This window comes from Pseudophryne corroboree, chromosome 7, assembly GCF_028390025.1.
Source record: "Pseudophryne corroboree isolate aPseCor3 chromosome 7, aPseCor3.hap2, whole genome shotgun sequence".
Taxonomy (NCBI): domain Eukaryota; kingdom Metazoa; phylum Chordata; class Amphibia; order Anura; family Myobatrachidae; genus Pseudophryne; species Pseudophryne corroboree.
Window position 1 is genome coordinate 17,118,108 of NC_086450.1, and position 17,919 is coordinate 17,136,026.

Below are 17,919 nucleotides of genomic sequence, written 5' to 3' on the forward strand. Positions count from 1 at the left end.
GCTTCCCAGTTGTCCACTCCCGGAATGAACACTGCTGACAGTGCTAGTACGTGATTCTCCACCCAACGAAGAATCCTGGTGGCTTCTGCCATTGCCACCCTGCTTCTTGTGCCGCCCTGGCGGTTCACATGGGTCACTGCCGTGATGTTTTCTGACTGAATCAGCACTGGTTGGTTTCGAAGAAGAGGCTCCGCTTGACTCAGGGCGTTGTATATGGCCCTTAGTTCCAGGATATTGATGTGCAGACAAGTCTCCTGACTTGACCACAGCCCCTGGAAGTTTCTTCCTTGAGTGACTGCCCCCCATCCTCGGAGGCTTGCATCCGTGGTCACCAGGACCCAGTCCTGTATGCTGAACCTGCGGCCCTCGAGGAGGTGAGCACTTTGCAGCCACCACAGAAGAGACACCCTGGCCCTGGGGGACAGGGTGATCAGCCAATGCATCAGAAGATGCGATTGGGACCACTTGTCCAACAGATCCCACTGAAAGATCCTCGCATGGAACCTGCCGAAGGGAATGGCTTCGTATGACGCCACCATCTTTCCCAGGACTCGCGTGCAGTGATGGACCGATACCCGTTTTGGTTTTAGGAGGCCTCTGACCAGAGTCACGAGCTCCTGAGCCTTCTCCTCCGGGGGAGAAACACCTTCTTCCGGTTTGTGTCCAGAATCATGCCCAGGAAGGGCAGACGCGTCGTAGGAATCAGCTGCGACTTTGGAGTATTCAGAATCCAGCCGTGCTGTTGCAACACTTCCTGAGAGAGTGCTACGCTGATCAGCAACCGCTCCCTGGACCTCGCCTTTATGAGGAGATCGTCCAAGTATGGGATAATCGTAACCCCTTGCTTCCGAAGGAGCACCATCATTTCCGCCATCACCTTGGTAAATATTCTCGGTGCTGTGGACAGGCCAAACGGCAACGTCTGGTAATGGTAATTGGTAATGACAGTCCTGTACCACAAACCTGAGGTACTCCTGATGAGGTGGATAAATGGGGACATGCAAGTACGCATCCTTGATGTCCAGAGACGCCATAAAATCCCCCTCTTCCAGGCTTGCAATGACCGCTCTGAGCGATTCCATTTTGAACTTGAATCTTTTCAGATAAATGTTCAGGGATTTTAAATTCAATATGGGTCTGACCGAACCGTCTGGTTTCGGTACCACAAACATTGTGGAATAGTATCCTCTTCCTTGTTGAAGGAGGGGAACCTTTACCACCACCTGCTGGAGATATAACTTGTGAATTGCCGCTAACACTATTTCCCTTTCTATGGGGGAAGCTGGCAGGGCCAATTTGAGGTAACGGTGAGGGGGCATCACTTCGAATTCCAACTTGTATCCCTGAGACACAATCTGTATAGCCCAGGGATCCACCTGTGAGCGAACCCACTGGTGGCTGAAATTTCGGAGACGCGCCCCCACCGCTCCTGGCTCCTGTGGAGCCCCAGCGTCATGCGGTGGATTTAGTGGAAGCCGGGGAGGACTTCTGTTCCTGGGAACTAGCTGAATGGTGCAGCTTCTTTCCTCTACCCCTGCCTCTGGCCAGAAAGGACGCACCTCTGACCTTCTTGCTTCTCTGTGATCGAGAGGACTACATTTGGTAATACGGTGCTTTCTTAGGCTGTGAGGGAATATATGGCAAAAAGTTTGACTTCCCAGCCGTAGCTGTGGAAACTAGGTCCGAGAGACCGTCCCCAAACAATTCCTCACCCTTGTAAGGTAACACCTCCATGTGCTTTTTGGAGTCGGCATCACCTGTCCATTGCCGAGTCCACAGGACCCTTCTGGCAGAAATTGACATTGCATTTATTCTAGAGCCCAGTAGGCAAATGTCCCTCTGGGCATCCCTCATATATAGGACAGCGTCTTTTATATGCCCCAGGGTCAGTAAAATGGTATCCTTGTCTAAGGTATCCATTTCCTCAGCCAGATGATCTGTCTATGCTGCTACAGCACTACACATCCAGGCCGACGCAATAGCCGGCCTCAGTATAGTACCTGAGTGTGCATAAACAGACTTCAGGATACTTTCCTGCTTCCTATCTGCAGGATCCTTTAGGGCGGCCGTATCCTGTGACGGCAGGGCCACCTTTTTAGATAAGCGTGTCAGAGCTTTATCTACCCTAGGGGAGGATTCCCAGCGCATCCTGTCCGTTGGCGGGAAAGGGTATGCCATAAGTAACCTTTTGGAAATCAGCACTTTCTTATCGGGGGAATCCCATGCTTTTTCACATAATTCATTTAACCCATGTGAAGGGGGAAAAGTCACCTCTTGCTTTTTCTCCCCATACATATACACCCTTTTGTCAGGGACAGGGTTTTCCTCCGATATGTGCAATACATCCTTCATTGCTATAATCATGTATCGGATGGCTTTAGTCATTTTATGCTGCAACTTTGCCTCATCGTCATCGACACTGGAGTCAGAATCCGTGTCGACATCTGTGTCAACCAACTGGGATAGTGGGCGCTTTTGAGACCCTGACGGCCTCTGAGCTGCAGAATCAGACACGGGTTGAGACCCTGACTGATTATCCAACCTTTTATGCAAGGAGCTTACGTTATCATTTAACACCTTCCACATATCCATCCAATCAGGTGTCGGCGCCATCGGCGGCGACACCACAGTCACTTGCACTTGTTCTGCCTCCACGTAACCGTCCTCGTCAAACATGTCGACACAAACGTACCGACACACCGCACACACACAGGGAATGCTCTAATTGAGGACAGGACCCCACAAGGCCTTTTGGGGAGACAGAGAGAGAGTATGCCAGCACACACCCCAGCGCTATATAACCCAGGGATTACACAGTAACTTAGTGTTTACCCAGTAGCTGCTGTTTATGATAATTTGCGCCTAAATTTATGTGCCCCCCCCTCTCTTTTTACCCTTTTTCTACCTTGATACTGCAGGGGAGAGCCTGGGGAGCTTCCTCTCAGCGGAGCTGTGAAGAGAAAATGGCGCTGGTTAGTGCTGAGGAAGAAGGCCCCGCCCCCTCAGCGGCGGGCTTCTGTCCCGGGTCTGTGTAATAAAATGGCGGGGGCTCGTACATATATACAGTGCCCAGCTGTATATATGTGTCTTTTTGCCAAGAGGTATCCTAATTGCTGCCCAGGGCGCCCCCCCCATGCGCCCTGCACCCTACAGTGACCGGAGTGTGTGGGTAGTGTGGGCGCAATGGCGCACAGCTGCAGTGCTGTGCGCTACCTCATGTGAAGACAGGAGTCTTCTGCCGCCGATTTCGATGTCTTCTTGCTTCTGCCGGCTTCTGACTTCTGGCTCTGCGAGGGGGACGGCGGCGCGGCACCGGGAACGGACGACAAGGTCAGGTCCTGTGTTCGATCCCTCTGGAGCTAATGGTGTCCAGTAGCCTAAGAAGTGCAACCTAGCCGCAGTTAGTAGGTTTGCTTCTCTCCCCTCAGTCCCACGTAGCAGAGATTCTGTTGCCAGCAGAAGCTCTCTGAAAATAAAAAAAAAACCTAACTAAAATACTTTCTTATTAGCAAGCTCAGGAGAGCTCACTAAAAGCACCCAGCTCTGGCCGGGCACAGATTCTAACTGAGGTCTGGAGGAGGGGCATAGAGGGAGGAGCCAGTGCACACCAGGTAGTACTAAATCTTTCTTTAGAGTGCCCAGTCTCCTGCGGAGCCCGTCTATTCCCCATGGTCCTTACGGAGTCCCCAGCATCCACTAGGACGTTAGAGAAATCTCCAGTTATGAGAAAACAGCGGACTTTCATATTTATACCACTGAGCTGGTTGTCAATCTCAAGACACATTGGCATCCAACAGGAATATACAAACAAAAACATTGGTCTCAAAGGGTGAAATAAAACACGCTAGACCCCAAAGGAGAGGGGGAAGGGGGGACTTCATGGCCTCAATAGGAAAACACATTGGCCCCGTACTCACTCCCACCGCGGCCTGTGCTCTATCACACTGACGCACTCCCTGTCCCCGCTGTCTGCCCTCTATCACACTGACACACTCCCCCCCCCCCCCCCCCGCAGCCTACACTAACACACTGACACACTGCCTCCAACCGCGGCCTGTACACTATCACACTGACACACTCCCTGCCCCTGCTGCCTGCGCTCTATTACACTCACACACTCCGCCCTTACCGTAGCCTGCACTATATCACACTCATACACTACCTGCCCCCGCTGCCTGCAATCTATCACACTGACACACTGCCTGAGCTCTATCACACTCACACACTCCCTCCCCCCGTGCTCTATCACACTCACACACTCCCTCCCCCCGTGCCCTATCACACTGACACACTCCCTGCCTCCACTGCCCACACTGAGCGTCACACTGACACACTCCATCCCACCGCGGACCGCTCTCTATCACACTGACACACTCCCTCCCCCCCGCAGCCCGCGCTCTATCACACTGACACACTCCCTCCCACGCGGCCCGCTCTCTCACACTGACACACTCCCTGCCCCTGCTGCCTGTTCTCTATTACACTCACACACTCCGCCGTTAACGTGGCCTACACTTTATCACACTCATACACTACCTACCCCCCGCTGCCTGCACTCTATCACACTAACACACTGCCTGAGCTCTATCACACTTACACACTCCCACCCCCCGTGCTCTATCACACTCACACACTCCCTCCCCCCGTGATCTATCACACTGACACACTCCCTGCCTCCACTGCCCACACAGAGCGTCACACTGACACACTCCATCCCACCGCGGCCCACGCTCTATCACACTGACACACTCCCTCCCACGCGGCCCGCTCTCTCACACTGACACACTCCCTGCCCCTGCTGCCTGTGCTCTATTACACTTACACACTCCGCCGTTAACGTGGCCTGCACTTTATCACACTCATACACTACCTGCCCCCCGCTGCCTGCACTTTATCACACTGACACACTGCCTGAGCTCTATCACACTCACACACTCCCACCCCCTGTGCTCTATCACACTCACACAATCCCTCCCCCCGTGATCTATCACACTGACACACTCCCTCCCACCGCGGCCCACTTTCTATCACACTCCCTCCCACCGCGGCCCGCACTCCATCACACTGACACACTCCCTGCCTCCACTGCCCACACAGAGCGTCACACTGACACACTCCCTCCCACCGCGGCCCGCATTCTATCACACTCCCTCCCACCATGGCCCGCTCTCTATCACACTGACACACTCCCTGCCTCCACTGCCCACACAGAGCGTCACACTGACACACTCCATCCCACCGCGGCCCGCGCTCTATCACACTGACACACTCCCTCCCACGCGGCCCGCTCTCTCACACTGACACACTCCCTGCCCCTGCTGCCTGTGCTCTATTACACTCACACACTCCGCCGTTAACGTGGCCTGCACTTTATCACACTCATACACTACCTGCCCCCCGCTGCCTGCACTCTATCACACTAACACACTGCCTGAGCTCTATCACACTCACACACTACCTCCCCCCGTGCTCTATCACACTCACACACTCCCTGCCTCCACTGCCCACACAGAGCGCCACACTGACACACTCCCTTCCACCGCGGCCCGCTTTCTATCACACTCCCTCCCACCATGGCCCGCTCTCTATCACACTGACACACTCCCTGTCTCCACTGCCCACACAGAGCGTCACACTGACACACTCCCTCCCACCGCGGACCGCTCTCTATCACACTGACACACTCCCTCCCACACGGCCCACTCTCTCACACTGACACACTCCCTGCCCCTGCTGCCTGTGCTCTATTACACTCACACACTCCGCCCTTACCGTGGCCTGCACTGTATCACACTCATACACTACCTGCCCCCCGCTGCCTGCACTCTATCACACTGACACACTGCCTGAGCTATATCACACTCACACACTCCCTCCCCCCGTGCTCTATCACACTGACACACTCCCTGCCTCCACTGCCCACACAGAGCGTCACACTGACACACTCCCTCCCACTGCGGACCGCTCTCTATCACACTGACACACTCCCTCCCCCCCGCGGCCCGCGCTCTATCACACTGACACACTCCCTCCCACGCGGCCCGCTCTCTCACACTGACACACTCCCTGCCCCTGCTGCCTGTGCTCTATTACACTCACACCACTCCGCCCTTACCGTGGCCTGCACTATATCACACTAATACACTACCTGCCCCCCGCTGCCTGCACTCTATCACACTGACACACTGCCTGAGCTCTATCACACTCACACACTCCCTCCCCCCGTGCTCTATCACACTCACACACTCCCTGCCTCCACTGCCCACACAGAGCGCCACACTGACACACTCCCTCCCACCGCGACCCGCTCTCTATCATACTGACACACTCCCTCCCACCGCGGCCTGCTCTCAATCACACTGACACACTCCCTCCCCTCCCGCCCCCCGCCCCCCCCACGGCCTGCGCTCTATCACACTGACACAATCCCACCCACCGTGGCCCACTCTCTATCACACTAACACACTCCCTCCCCCCTGCGGCCTGCGCTCTATTACACTGACACACTCCCTGCCCACTATCTCACACACTGCCCCCTACCGCGGCCAGCACTCTATCACACTCATACACTCCCTCGCCCAGCAGCACGCTCTTTATCACACTCAGGGGGAGATGTACTAAGCCTGAAAAGTGATAAATATCACTGTGATAAAGCACCAGCCAATCGGCTTCTAACTGCCATGTCACTTGCTGTGTTTGAAAAATGACAGTTAGGAGCCGACTGGCTGGTGCTTTATCACAGTGATATTTATCACTTTTCAAGCTTAGTACATCTGGCCCTCACACTCTTCTTGCCCCAGCGGCCTGCGCTCTATCACACTCAAACACTCCCTGCCACCATGCAGTGTCACACTCACATACTTTCTCACCCTTGCTCTATATTAAACTCTACCCCCTGCAGAAGCTCACACTCACTCATAATCCCCTCTACTCACTCGGTCTTCGGTGCAGTCACTGTCTCACTGGCTGGGCCGGACATGGATGTGCAGCAGCTTCTCTCCCTCTCAACAGCAGCAGCAACAGCCATGTTAGCAGCAGGCAGCCTGGGTCCCGTGTAGCTCCGCCCCCTGGGTCCCGTGTAGCTCCGCCCCCTGCTGAGTTCCTGTATCAATGGATCCCCTGCCCAAGCGGCTTCCTACTGGTATGTTGAGCCGCTCGGTGAGAAATGGACCAATAGAGGTCCATCTGTACTATTTTTACGTCTACACTGCGGGCAGGAGGGAGCGGTGCTTCAGACTGTCACTGGCATGCTGCTGCTGTAGCAGGAAAAAATAATTTCTGGCTGCAGCAGCAAATCAGATGCTGTGGGCCTAGTTTGATGGGAGGGCCTGGAGCTGCAGCTCCACCCGCCCCATTGTTAATCCGGCCATGGGTGTAGCTACCATAGGTGCAGGGAGTGCAGCTGCCATGGGGCCAGAGCTGAGAGGGACCACCTTTCCTGTCACAGTTACATGTGTTATATACAGGGTGTAGCTACCATAGGTGCAGGGAGTGCAGCTGCTATGGGGCCCAGAGCTGAGAGGGGCCACCTTCCCTGTCACAGTTACATGTGTTATATACAGGGTGTAGCTACCATAGGTGCAGGGAGTGCAGCTGCTATGGGGCCCAGAGCTGAGAGGGGCCACCTTCCCTGTCACAGTTACATGTGTTATATACAGGGTGTAGCTACCATAGGTGCAGGGAGTGCAGCTGCTATGGGGCCCAGAGCTGAGAGGGGCCACCTTCCCTGTCACAGTTACATGTGTTATATACAGGGCGTAGCTACCATAGGTGCAGGGAGTGCAGCTGCTATGGGGCCCAGAGCTGAGAGGGGCCATCTTCCCTGTCACAGTTACATGTGTTATATACAGGGTGTAGCTACCATAGGTGCAGGGAGTGCAGCTGCCATGGGGCCAGAGCTGAGAGGGACCACCTTTCCTGTCACAGTTACATGTGTTATATACAGGGTGTAGCTACCATAGGTGCAGCTGCTATGGGGTAAGAGCTCTGAGGGGCCACCTTCCTTGTCACAGTTACATGTGTTATATACAGGGCGTAGCTACCATAGGTGCAGACAGTGCAGTTGCTATGGGACCCAGAGCTGAGAGGGGCCACCTTCCCTGTCACAGTTACATGTGTTATATACAGGGTGTAGCTACCGTAGGTGCAGGCAGTGCAGCTGCTATGGGGCCAAAGCTGAGAGGGGCCACCTTCCCTGTCACAGTTACATGTGTTATATACAGGGTGTAGCTACCATAGGTGCAGGGAGTGCAGCTGCTATGGGGCCCAGAGCTGAGAGGGGCCACCTTCCCTGTCACAGGTACATGTGTTATATACAGGGTGTAGCTACCATAGGTGCAGGGAGTGCAGCTGCTATGGGGCCCAGAGCTGAGAGGGGCCACCTTCCCTGTCACAGTTACATGTGTTATATACAGGGTGTAGCTACCATAGGTGCAGGGAGTGCAGCTGCTATGGGGCCCAGAGCTGAGAGGGGCCACCTTCCCTGTCACAGTTACATGTGTTATATACAGGGCGTAGCTACCATAGGTGCAGGGAGTGCAGCTGCTATGGGGCCCAGAGCTGAGAGGGGCCACCTTCCCTGTCACAATTACATGTGTTATATACAGGGTGCAGCTACCATAGGTGCAGGCAGTGCAGCTGCTATGGGGCCCAGAGCTGAGAGGGGCCACCTTCCCTGTCACAGTTACATGTGTTATATACAGGGCGTAGCTACCCCCCCACCCCCCCACTGCGGGACACTGTGGCCCGCTGGTGGGACAGCGGGACAGTCCCCAAAAAACGGGACTGTCCCGCGAAAATCGGGACAGTTGGGAGGTGTGACTAAGGCTCTACTATGGCTCAGACAATGAATTAGGGCACTATTATAAGGCATAAAATTAACAACTGCTGCAGAGAAGTGTCTCTCTAGAAGCATTGGGACGGGGCCATTTCAAAATGTTGCTATGGGGCCCACAAAGTACTGGCTACGCCCCTACCCCCATTTAAACCACAGAACTGTTGAGACTGTGACTGTAGGCTGCAGTAATATCCATATCTTAAGTATGAGTATCAGGGCATTGTTCTTCATAAATGATTAATAATCTGTAAATAAGAATATAACAGTTTTGGTAATGCAGCAGAGGTGGCGGGGATTCTGCCGCTGGTAACACCGTCAATGAGAAGACGGGGGGATGTTGGCATACAGATTTGTACAAGCTGAGATCATTAAATGACACCATGTGTAGAGCATCTCTCAGCTGGCAGAAATAAGTACTGATAATGTGTAACTATTAGGATAAGGATAGGATACCATGGTAACTACAATAAAGAACTCTAAGATCCAACAAAATGGGCCGATTAACCTTGTGGCTTTTCCAGGGATTTCTAGTATCTCTAGAATACAGAATTCCCAGCACTATTAATAGATTATTTTTTTTCCAGTCGATTACGTTTTCTTTTATTTTGAAATGATTATAGAATGCAGCCACTCATGGACACAACACGGCAGTAACACAAATTAATATGCTGGATGCAAATAATATAGATACAGATCGCACATATTTCTCTTTTCATCAATGGTGCCTAATTCATACAGTGCTATTTTTATGGAAGCATTATTCAGTAAATTATGCCTGAAGTTACTGTTTAAACTAAGATGTAATTTCCTTTCTTTGACATCCAATGAAATCAGTATAAACCTGGGGGTGGGATGCACCTTTGGTCTTCCTCCTCTTCTGAGGGTATAGGCTAAAATCCTACTAAATCATGGAGAACTGCGTCACTTTACACTGACACTGGCCCTCATACCGACTTGATCGCTCGCTAGCTACTTTTAGCAGCCGTGCAAATGCATAGTCGCCGCCCACAGGGGAGTGTATTTTCGCTTTGCAAGAGTGCGAACGCCTGTGCAGCCGAGCGGAACAAAAACATTTTGTGCAAAACAAGACCAGCCCTATAGTTACTTATTCTGTGCGATGATTGCTGCGACGAAGGTCCCGGAATTGGCGTCAGATACCCGCCCTGCAAACGCCTGGACACGTCTGCATTTTTTCCAGACACTCCCAAAAAACGGTCAGTTATCACACATAGACGCCCTCGTCCTGTCAATCTCCTTGCGTTCGGCTGTGCGAATGGAATCGTCACTAGAAGCATTGCACAGCAACGATGCTCTTTGTGCCCATACGACGCGCGTGCGCTTTGCGGCTCAAATGCATGCGTAGTTTTGCCATTTTTTTAAATGAACGCTACGCAACGAACAACGGCAGCTAGCGATCAACTCGGAATGAGGGCCAGTGTGCACTACTCAGCCACACCCTAACATCGCTTTCCATAAGAAGGTAACAGATGGTTACGCTGGTGAATAATACTGTGCACACATTTTCATCCACGGGTGCTGTGATTTCACTAATGATGTAGAGGCACAAGCATTTCTACCCATCGACAAGGTATAGAAATCCAGGTAAGCCTAGTGTCCAGGTACTGTAAAGGTGGGTACACACTGATAGATATATCTGCCGATCAATTGCATACACACTGAACACTGCCCGATCCATCGGGGACTGACGTCATGAACTGGGTGAGCGTGTACACACGCCCGCCCAGTTCAGCTGTCAATCACCGCCGGCTGCCGCAGCATGTGTACGGGCGGTCGTACACACACACACAGCGATGCGCCAATATATCGGTAGATATATTGGCCGTCGGCTGTGCTCCGGGGCCGACGCGATATGTCTGTAAACGACGGAGTTCACAGACATATCGCCCGTACACACTGGTCCACGGACCCGCGATATATCAGCCATTCAATAGAACGGCCGATATATCGGCCCGTGTGTACGGGCCTAAGTCTCATAATTATTATATGAATGCAAGGCTGTTTCTAGCCAATTTGGCTCCCAGGCTGTAAACACATAAAAAATGTTGCATTCCCCCCTCCCCTCCATAGCAATGAAAAAAGGGGTGTGGTATTGCTGAAATGGGCGTGTCCCTGCTGAAATGGGCATGGTCTTGCAGGAAAATACTACCTTACACCATATTGTGCCCCAAACAGTAATGTCACTAGCACCATATTATGCCCATATTGTAATATCCCTTGCACCTTATTATGCCCCACACAGGTATGGCCCTAGCAAGGTATTATGCCCCACACAGTAATGCCTCCTGCACCATATTATGCCCCACACAGTAATGCCCCTTGCACCATATTATGCCCCACACAGTAATGCCCCTTGCAATAAAGTATGCCCACACAGTAATGCCCCTTGTTATGCCCCATACAGTAATGCCCCATGAATGTGGCATCACAAGGGGGTGCCGGGGATGCAGTCCGCACTCAGGTGTGAGCCGATGCGGGTGACACCAAAGTGCTGACTCCGCATCAACCTGGCTCCTGTCATCGTATAGAAGCCAGCACAGCAGGTAGCCAGTCTCCGGGGGCAGACCGCATCTCCGGTTGGGATTCTTAACTCCGCCCCTAAATGAAGCCTCACTGTCTCCATTAAGCCACGCCCCTTTTGTGGATGCAAGTTAGGCAAGCCCTTGCACCATGCCTCACTTAGTATTAATCACAGTTCCCCTTAAAATTGGTACTGTACCTGGCCCTGCTCATTGTCAGGGGTTGTTTCATGCTGCTGCTGCTGCTGCTGCTGCTGCTGCTGCTACTTCTAGCCTGCTCCCCCCACTGCTGCCGCCTCCACATTCTCAGCACTGCTGTGCCATTGCCTGGCTCCTCCCTCCGTGCTCCATCTAAATGTCCCTCACAAAATGTCTGCCACCTCCTCTAGTATCCATCAAAACGGTCCTCTCTCAGGCGGTGGCCATTTTGGGAGGGACTTTTTCACAATATTCTATGCAGCCGTACAAATTGCATAGAATACTGCACACAATAGCCGCAGAGCAGCAGACTGGAGCCCCGTGCGAATGCACAGCTGACCCAGCCCTAAAAACAGCACTGTCTGAATGCATTAGATATTATACCGATAGAGGGAGAAGAGAAGAAAATAGAATGGAGGAAGAGGGAAAGGAGAGAGAGAGAGAGAGAGAAGAGAGAGAGAGAGAAGAGAGAGAGAGACTGGAAATTTTTGTTGGACAATACCGTCATTGGTGGCCTTATCATGAATGATGAAGCCCCCAAGCTATCTCCAAGAACCCTGGCTTATTGGGACATCACTGGCCTTAACTTGTGCAAACTCTAAAGCATGGTCTCTCTCTTCCTCTAACCAAAAATGACCTCCAGGGAAAGTTGCCATAACTCTGTGATACAATCACCAGAAAAGAAAGGAATACACTGATAAAGAACAAAATACTACAATCAGATATACTGTATATAATATATTACAGATTGTCCGGATCAACAGGTAAAATGGATCAGATAAGAATCACGGAGAACAACTTATAAAATGAAGTATAATATAAAAATATACAATGCCTAAAGTATATACAAAAATAATTAGTAAGACTGACACACAAAGGTAGCTTTAGGAAAATAGGGGGTCATTCCGAGTTGATCGTAGCTGTGCTAAGTTTAGCACAGCTACGATCGTAAACTCAGACATGCGGGGGGACACCCAGCACAGGGCTAGTCCGCCCCGCATGTCAGTGCCAGCCCTCCCCCCGCACAAATACAAAAGCATCGCACAGAGGCGATGCCTTTGTATTTGAGGAGTAACTCCCGGTTAGCGCAGCTCCTGCAGCTGGCCGGGAGTTACTCGTCGCTCCCGCTGGCCGCATCGGCTGCATAGCCGGACCGCTCCCCCTAAATGGCGGCTTAACGCCGCCGTTCCGCCCCTTCCCGCCCAGCGACCGCCTCTGTCTCAGAGGCGATCGCTGGGCACAGACGACGGCCATGCGCCGGCGCACTGCGACGCCGGCACATGTGCAGTTCCGTCCCGATCGCTGCGCTGCGACAAACTGCAGCGAGCGATCGGGTCGGAATGACCTCCATAGTTACCTTATAAACAAAAAGGAAAAAGAAAAACTCAATAAATTTCCAATCAATAATTCCCCAACAATTTTAAGCCTTAAAAATATGGCAGTGTATATAGTATTAATGTTTACAATGATATCACCGGGGGCTGAGAGGTTTTCCTCTCAAACTCAGATCTGATCACCAATTAACCAATATATATTATATATTGGTCATAAAACCTCTTTGCATGTACATTAAAGATTACTCGCATGTGATCACGGTGGGGGATGGGCAGTTCACATCATTAAACCACTCCCCCCTGCAGCGTAATACCTGGAATCCCGTGATAAAAAAGTGGGGGCAATATCTATTGATCCACGGCATAACGTAGCTTATAGCGTACACTGATGCAGCCTATGGTGATACATTATAGACACTTTGTTGTATTTTTGGCTTATATACATTTGTGTTGAACTAAAACCACGGTAATATTTATTAATTTTATTTTAAAGAAAAAATTCATCAAATAGTGTAAGTTATTGTACAAAGGGCCTAATTCAGACCTGATCGCAACTCTGCGAATTTCCAGAGGTTTGCGATCGGATAGTCGCTGCCCAGACAGAGTGAAAAACAGCCCCGTGCAAGTCTGCGTACACGGGGGGTCTGCCGTTGTTCGCAGCGCAGCGATCAGGCTAAAAATCGGCATTTCTGCGCATGCGTATTAGAGATGAGCGGGTTCGGTTCCTCGGAATCCGAACCCGCCCGAACTTCAGGTTTTTTTACACGGGTCCGAGCGACTCGGATCTTCCCGCCTTGCTCGGTTAACCCGAGCGCGCCCGAACGTCATCATCACGCTGTCGGATTCTCGCGAGGCTCGAATTCTATCGCGAGACTCGGATTCTATATAAGGAGCCGCGCGTCGCCGCCATTTTCACACGTGCATTGAGATTCATAGGGAGAGGACGTGGCTGGCGTCCTCTCCGTTTATAGAGATTCGAGAAGAGAGAGAGACACAGTAGTAATTTTGGGGAGCATTAGGAGGAGTACTAGTAGTTACTTGCTGAAGTGATAGAGATAGTGTGACTGTATTATCTGACTTGTGGGGGAGACACTGACAGTGGGGAGCAGTTAGAGTCTGAGAGCAGGACTCAGGACTCAGGAGTACATATAACGTACAGTGCACACTTTTGCTGCCAGAGTGCCAGCCACACTGCCATTGTTTGTGACCACACTGACCACCAGTATAATATATATTGTGATTGTCTGCTTAGGACTCAGGAGTACTACTTGCAAGTTGCTGATAGTGTGACCAGTGACCTGACCACCAGTTTAATAATCACCACCAGTTGATGAGTCTAATATATATATATATATATATATATATATATATATATAATTGTATATAATATATAAATAATATTGTATACCACCTAGCACCTTTTTTTTTTCTTTCTTCTTTATACATACTACTATAGTAGCTTACTGTAGCAGTCTGCGGTGCTGCTGAGCTGACAGTGTCCAGCAGGTCCGTCATCAGTCATTACATAATAAATATATATACCTGTCCGGCTGCAGTACTAGTGATATTATATAATTATATATATATATATATATTGATTTCATCTCATTATCATCCAGTCTATATTATCAGCAGACACAGTACGTTAGTCCACGGCTGTAGCTACCTCTGTGTCGGCAGTCCATCCATAATTGTATACCACCTACCCGTGGTTTTTTTTTTTTCTTTCTTCTTTATACATACTACTATAGTAGCTTACTGTAGCAGTCTGCGGTGCTGCTGAGCTGACAGTGTCCAGCAGGTCCGTCATCAGTCATTACATAATAAATATATATACCTGTCCGGCTGCAGTACTAGTGATATTATATATACATATATATTGATTTCATCTCATTATCATCCAGTCTATATTATCAGCAGACACAGTACGTTAGTCCACGGCTGTAGCTACCTCTGTGTCGGCACTCGGCAGTCCATCCATAATTGTATACCACCTACCCGTGGTTTTTTTTTTTTCTTTCTTCTTTATACATACTACTATAGTAGCTTACTGTAGCAGTCTGCAGTGCTGCTGAGCTGACAGTGTCCAGCAGGTCCGTCATCAGTCATTACATAATAAATATATATACCTGTCCGGCTGCAGTACTAGTGATATTATATTTACATATATATTGATTTCATCTCATTATCATCCAGTCTATATTAGCAGCAGACACAGTACGGTAGTCCACGGCTGTAGCTACCTCTGTGTCGGCACTCGGCAGTCCATCCATAAGTATACTAGTATCCATCCATCTCCATTGTTTACCTGAGGTGCCTTTTAGTTGTGCCTATTAAAATATGGAGAACAAAAATGTTGAGGTTCCAAAATTAGGGAAAGATCAAGATCCACTTCCACCTCGTGCTGAAGCTGCTGCCACTAGTCATGGCCGAGACGATGAAATGCCAGCAACGTCGTCTGCCAAGGCCGATGCCCAATGTCATAGTACAGAGCATGTAAAATCCAAAACACCAAATATCAGTAAAAAAAGGACTCCAAAATCTAAAATAAAATTGTCGGAGGAGAAGCGTAAACTTGCCAATATGCCATTTACCACACGGAGTGGCAAGGAACGGCTGAGGCCCTGGCCTATGTTCATGGCTAGTGGTTCAGCTTCACATGAGGATGGAAGCACTCAGCCTCTTGCTAGAAAAATGAAAAGACTCAAGCTGGCAAAAGCATCGCAAAGAACTGTGCGTTCTTCGAAATCCCAAGTCCACAAGGAGAGTCCAATTGTGTCGGTTGCGATGCCTGACCTTCCCAACACTGGACGTGAAGAGCATGCGCCTTCCACCATTTGCACGCCCCCTGCAAGTGCTGGAAGGAGCACCCGCAGTCCAGTTCCTGATAGTCAGATTGAAGATGTCAGTGTTGAAGTATACCAGGATGAGGAGGATATGGGTGTTGCTGGCGCTGGGGAGGAAATTGACAAGGAGGATTCTGATGGTGAGGTGGTTTGTTTAAGTCAGGCACCCGGGGAGACACCTGTTGTCCGTGGGAGGAATATGGCCGTTGACATGCCTGGTGAAAATACCAAAAAAATCAGCTCTTCGGTGTGGAAGTATTTTAACAGAAATGCGGACAACATTTGTCAAGCCGTGTGTTGCCTTTGTCAAGCTGTAATAAGTAGGGGTAAGGACGTTAACCACCTCGGAACATCCTCCCTTATACGTCACCTGCAGCGCATTCATAATAAGTCAGTGACAAGTTCAAAAACTTTGGGCGACAGCGGAAGCAGTCCACTGACCAGTAAATCCCTTCCTCTTGTAACCAAGCTCACGCAAACCACCCCACCAACTCCCTCAGTGTCAATTTCCTCCTTCCCCAGGAATGCCAATAGTCCTGCAGGCCATGTCACTGGCAATTCTGACGAGTCCTCTCCTGCCTGGGATTCCTCCGATGCATCCATGCGTGTAACGCCTACTGCTGCTGGCGCTGCTGCTGGGAGTCGATGGTCATCCCAGAGGGGAAGTCGTACTCGTAAGCCCACTTTTACTACTTCCACCAAGCAATTGACTGTCCAACAGTCCTTTGCGAGGAAGATGAAATATCACAGCAGTCATCCTGCTGCAAAGCGGATAACTGAGGCCTTGGCATCCTGGGTGGTGAGAAACGTGGTTCCGGTATCCATCATTACTGCAGAGCCAACTAGAGACTTGTTGGAGGTACTGTGTCCCCGTTACCAAATACCATCTAGGTTCCATTTCTCTAGGCAGGCGATACCGAAAATGTACACAGACCTCAGAAAAAGAGTCACCAGTGTCCTAAAAAATGCAGCTGTACCCAATGTCCACTTAACCACGGACATGTGGACAAGTGGAGCAGGGCAGGGTCAGGACTATATGACTGTGACAGCCCACTGGGTAGATGTATGGACTCCCGCCGCAAGAACAGCAGCGGCGGCACCAGTAGCAGCATCTCGCAAACGCCAACTCTTTCCTAGGCAGGCTACGCTTTGTATCACCGGTTTCCAGAATACGCACACAGCTGAAAACCTCTTACGGCAACTGAGGAAGATCATCGCGGAATGGCTTACCCCAATTGGACTCTCCTGTGGATTTGTGGCATCGGACAACGCCAGCAATATTGTGTGTGCATTAAATCTGGGCAAATTCCAGCACGTCCCATGTTTTGCACATACCTTGAATTTGGTGGTGCAGAATTTTTTAAAAAACGACAGGGGCGTGCAAGAGATGCTGTCGGTGGCCAGAAGAATTGCGGGACACTTTCGGCGTACAGGCACCACGTACAGAAGACTGGAGCAACACCAAAAACGCCTGAACCTGCCCTGCCATCATCTGAAGCAAGAAGTGGTAAGTAACGAGGTGGAATTCAACCCTATATATGCTTCAGAGGTTGGAGGAGCAGCAAAAGGCCATTCAAGCCTATACAATTCAGCACGATATAGGAGGTGGAATGCACCTGTCTCAAGCGCAGTGGAGAATGATTTCAACGTTGTGCAAGGTTCTGCTGCCCTTTGAACTTGCCGCACGTGAAGTCAGTTCAGACACTGCCAGCCTGAATCAGGTCATTCCCCTCATCAGGCTTTTGCAGAAGAAGCTAGAGACATTGAAGGAGGAGCTAACACGGAGCGATTCCGCTAGGCATGTGGGACTTGTGGATGGAGCCCTTAATTCGCTTAACAAGGATTCACGGGTGGTCAATCTGTTGAAATCAGAGCACTACATTTTGGCCACCGTGCTCGATCCTAGATTTAAAACCTACCTTGGATCTCTCTTTCCGGCAGACACAAGTCTGCTGGGGTTCAAAGACCTGCTGGTGAGAAAATTGTCAAGTCAAGCGGAACGCGACCTGTCAACATCTCCTCCTTCACATTCTCCCGCAACTGGGGGTGCGAGGAAAAGGCTCAGAATTCCGAGCCCACCCGCTGGCGGTGATGCAGGGCAGTCTGGAGCGACTGCTGATGCTGACATCTGGTCCGGACTGAAGGACCTGTCAACGATTACGGACATG

General features: G+C 50.8%; 1 long non-coding RNA gene across 1 annotated transcript in view; it reads right to left on the bottom strand.

Moving 5' to 3' along the window:
• LOC134943262 (uncharacterized) overlaps window positions 1–7,123 on the bottom strand; it is a 72,909-nt gene extending 65,786 nt beyond the window's left edge. The window contains exon 1 of the long non-coding RNA XR_010181442.1: window positions 6,936–7,123. This is a non-coding gene — a long non-coding RNA (uncharacterized LOC134943262). The remainder of the gene's footprint in view (window positions 1–6,935) is intronic.
• Between the last annotated feature and the right edge of the window lie 10,796 nt (window positions 7,124–17,919).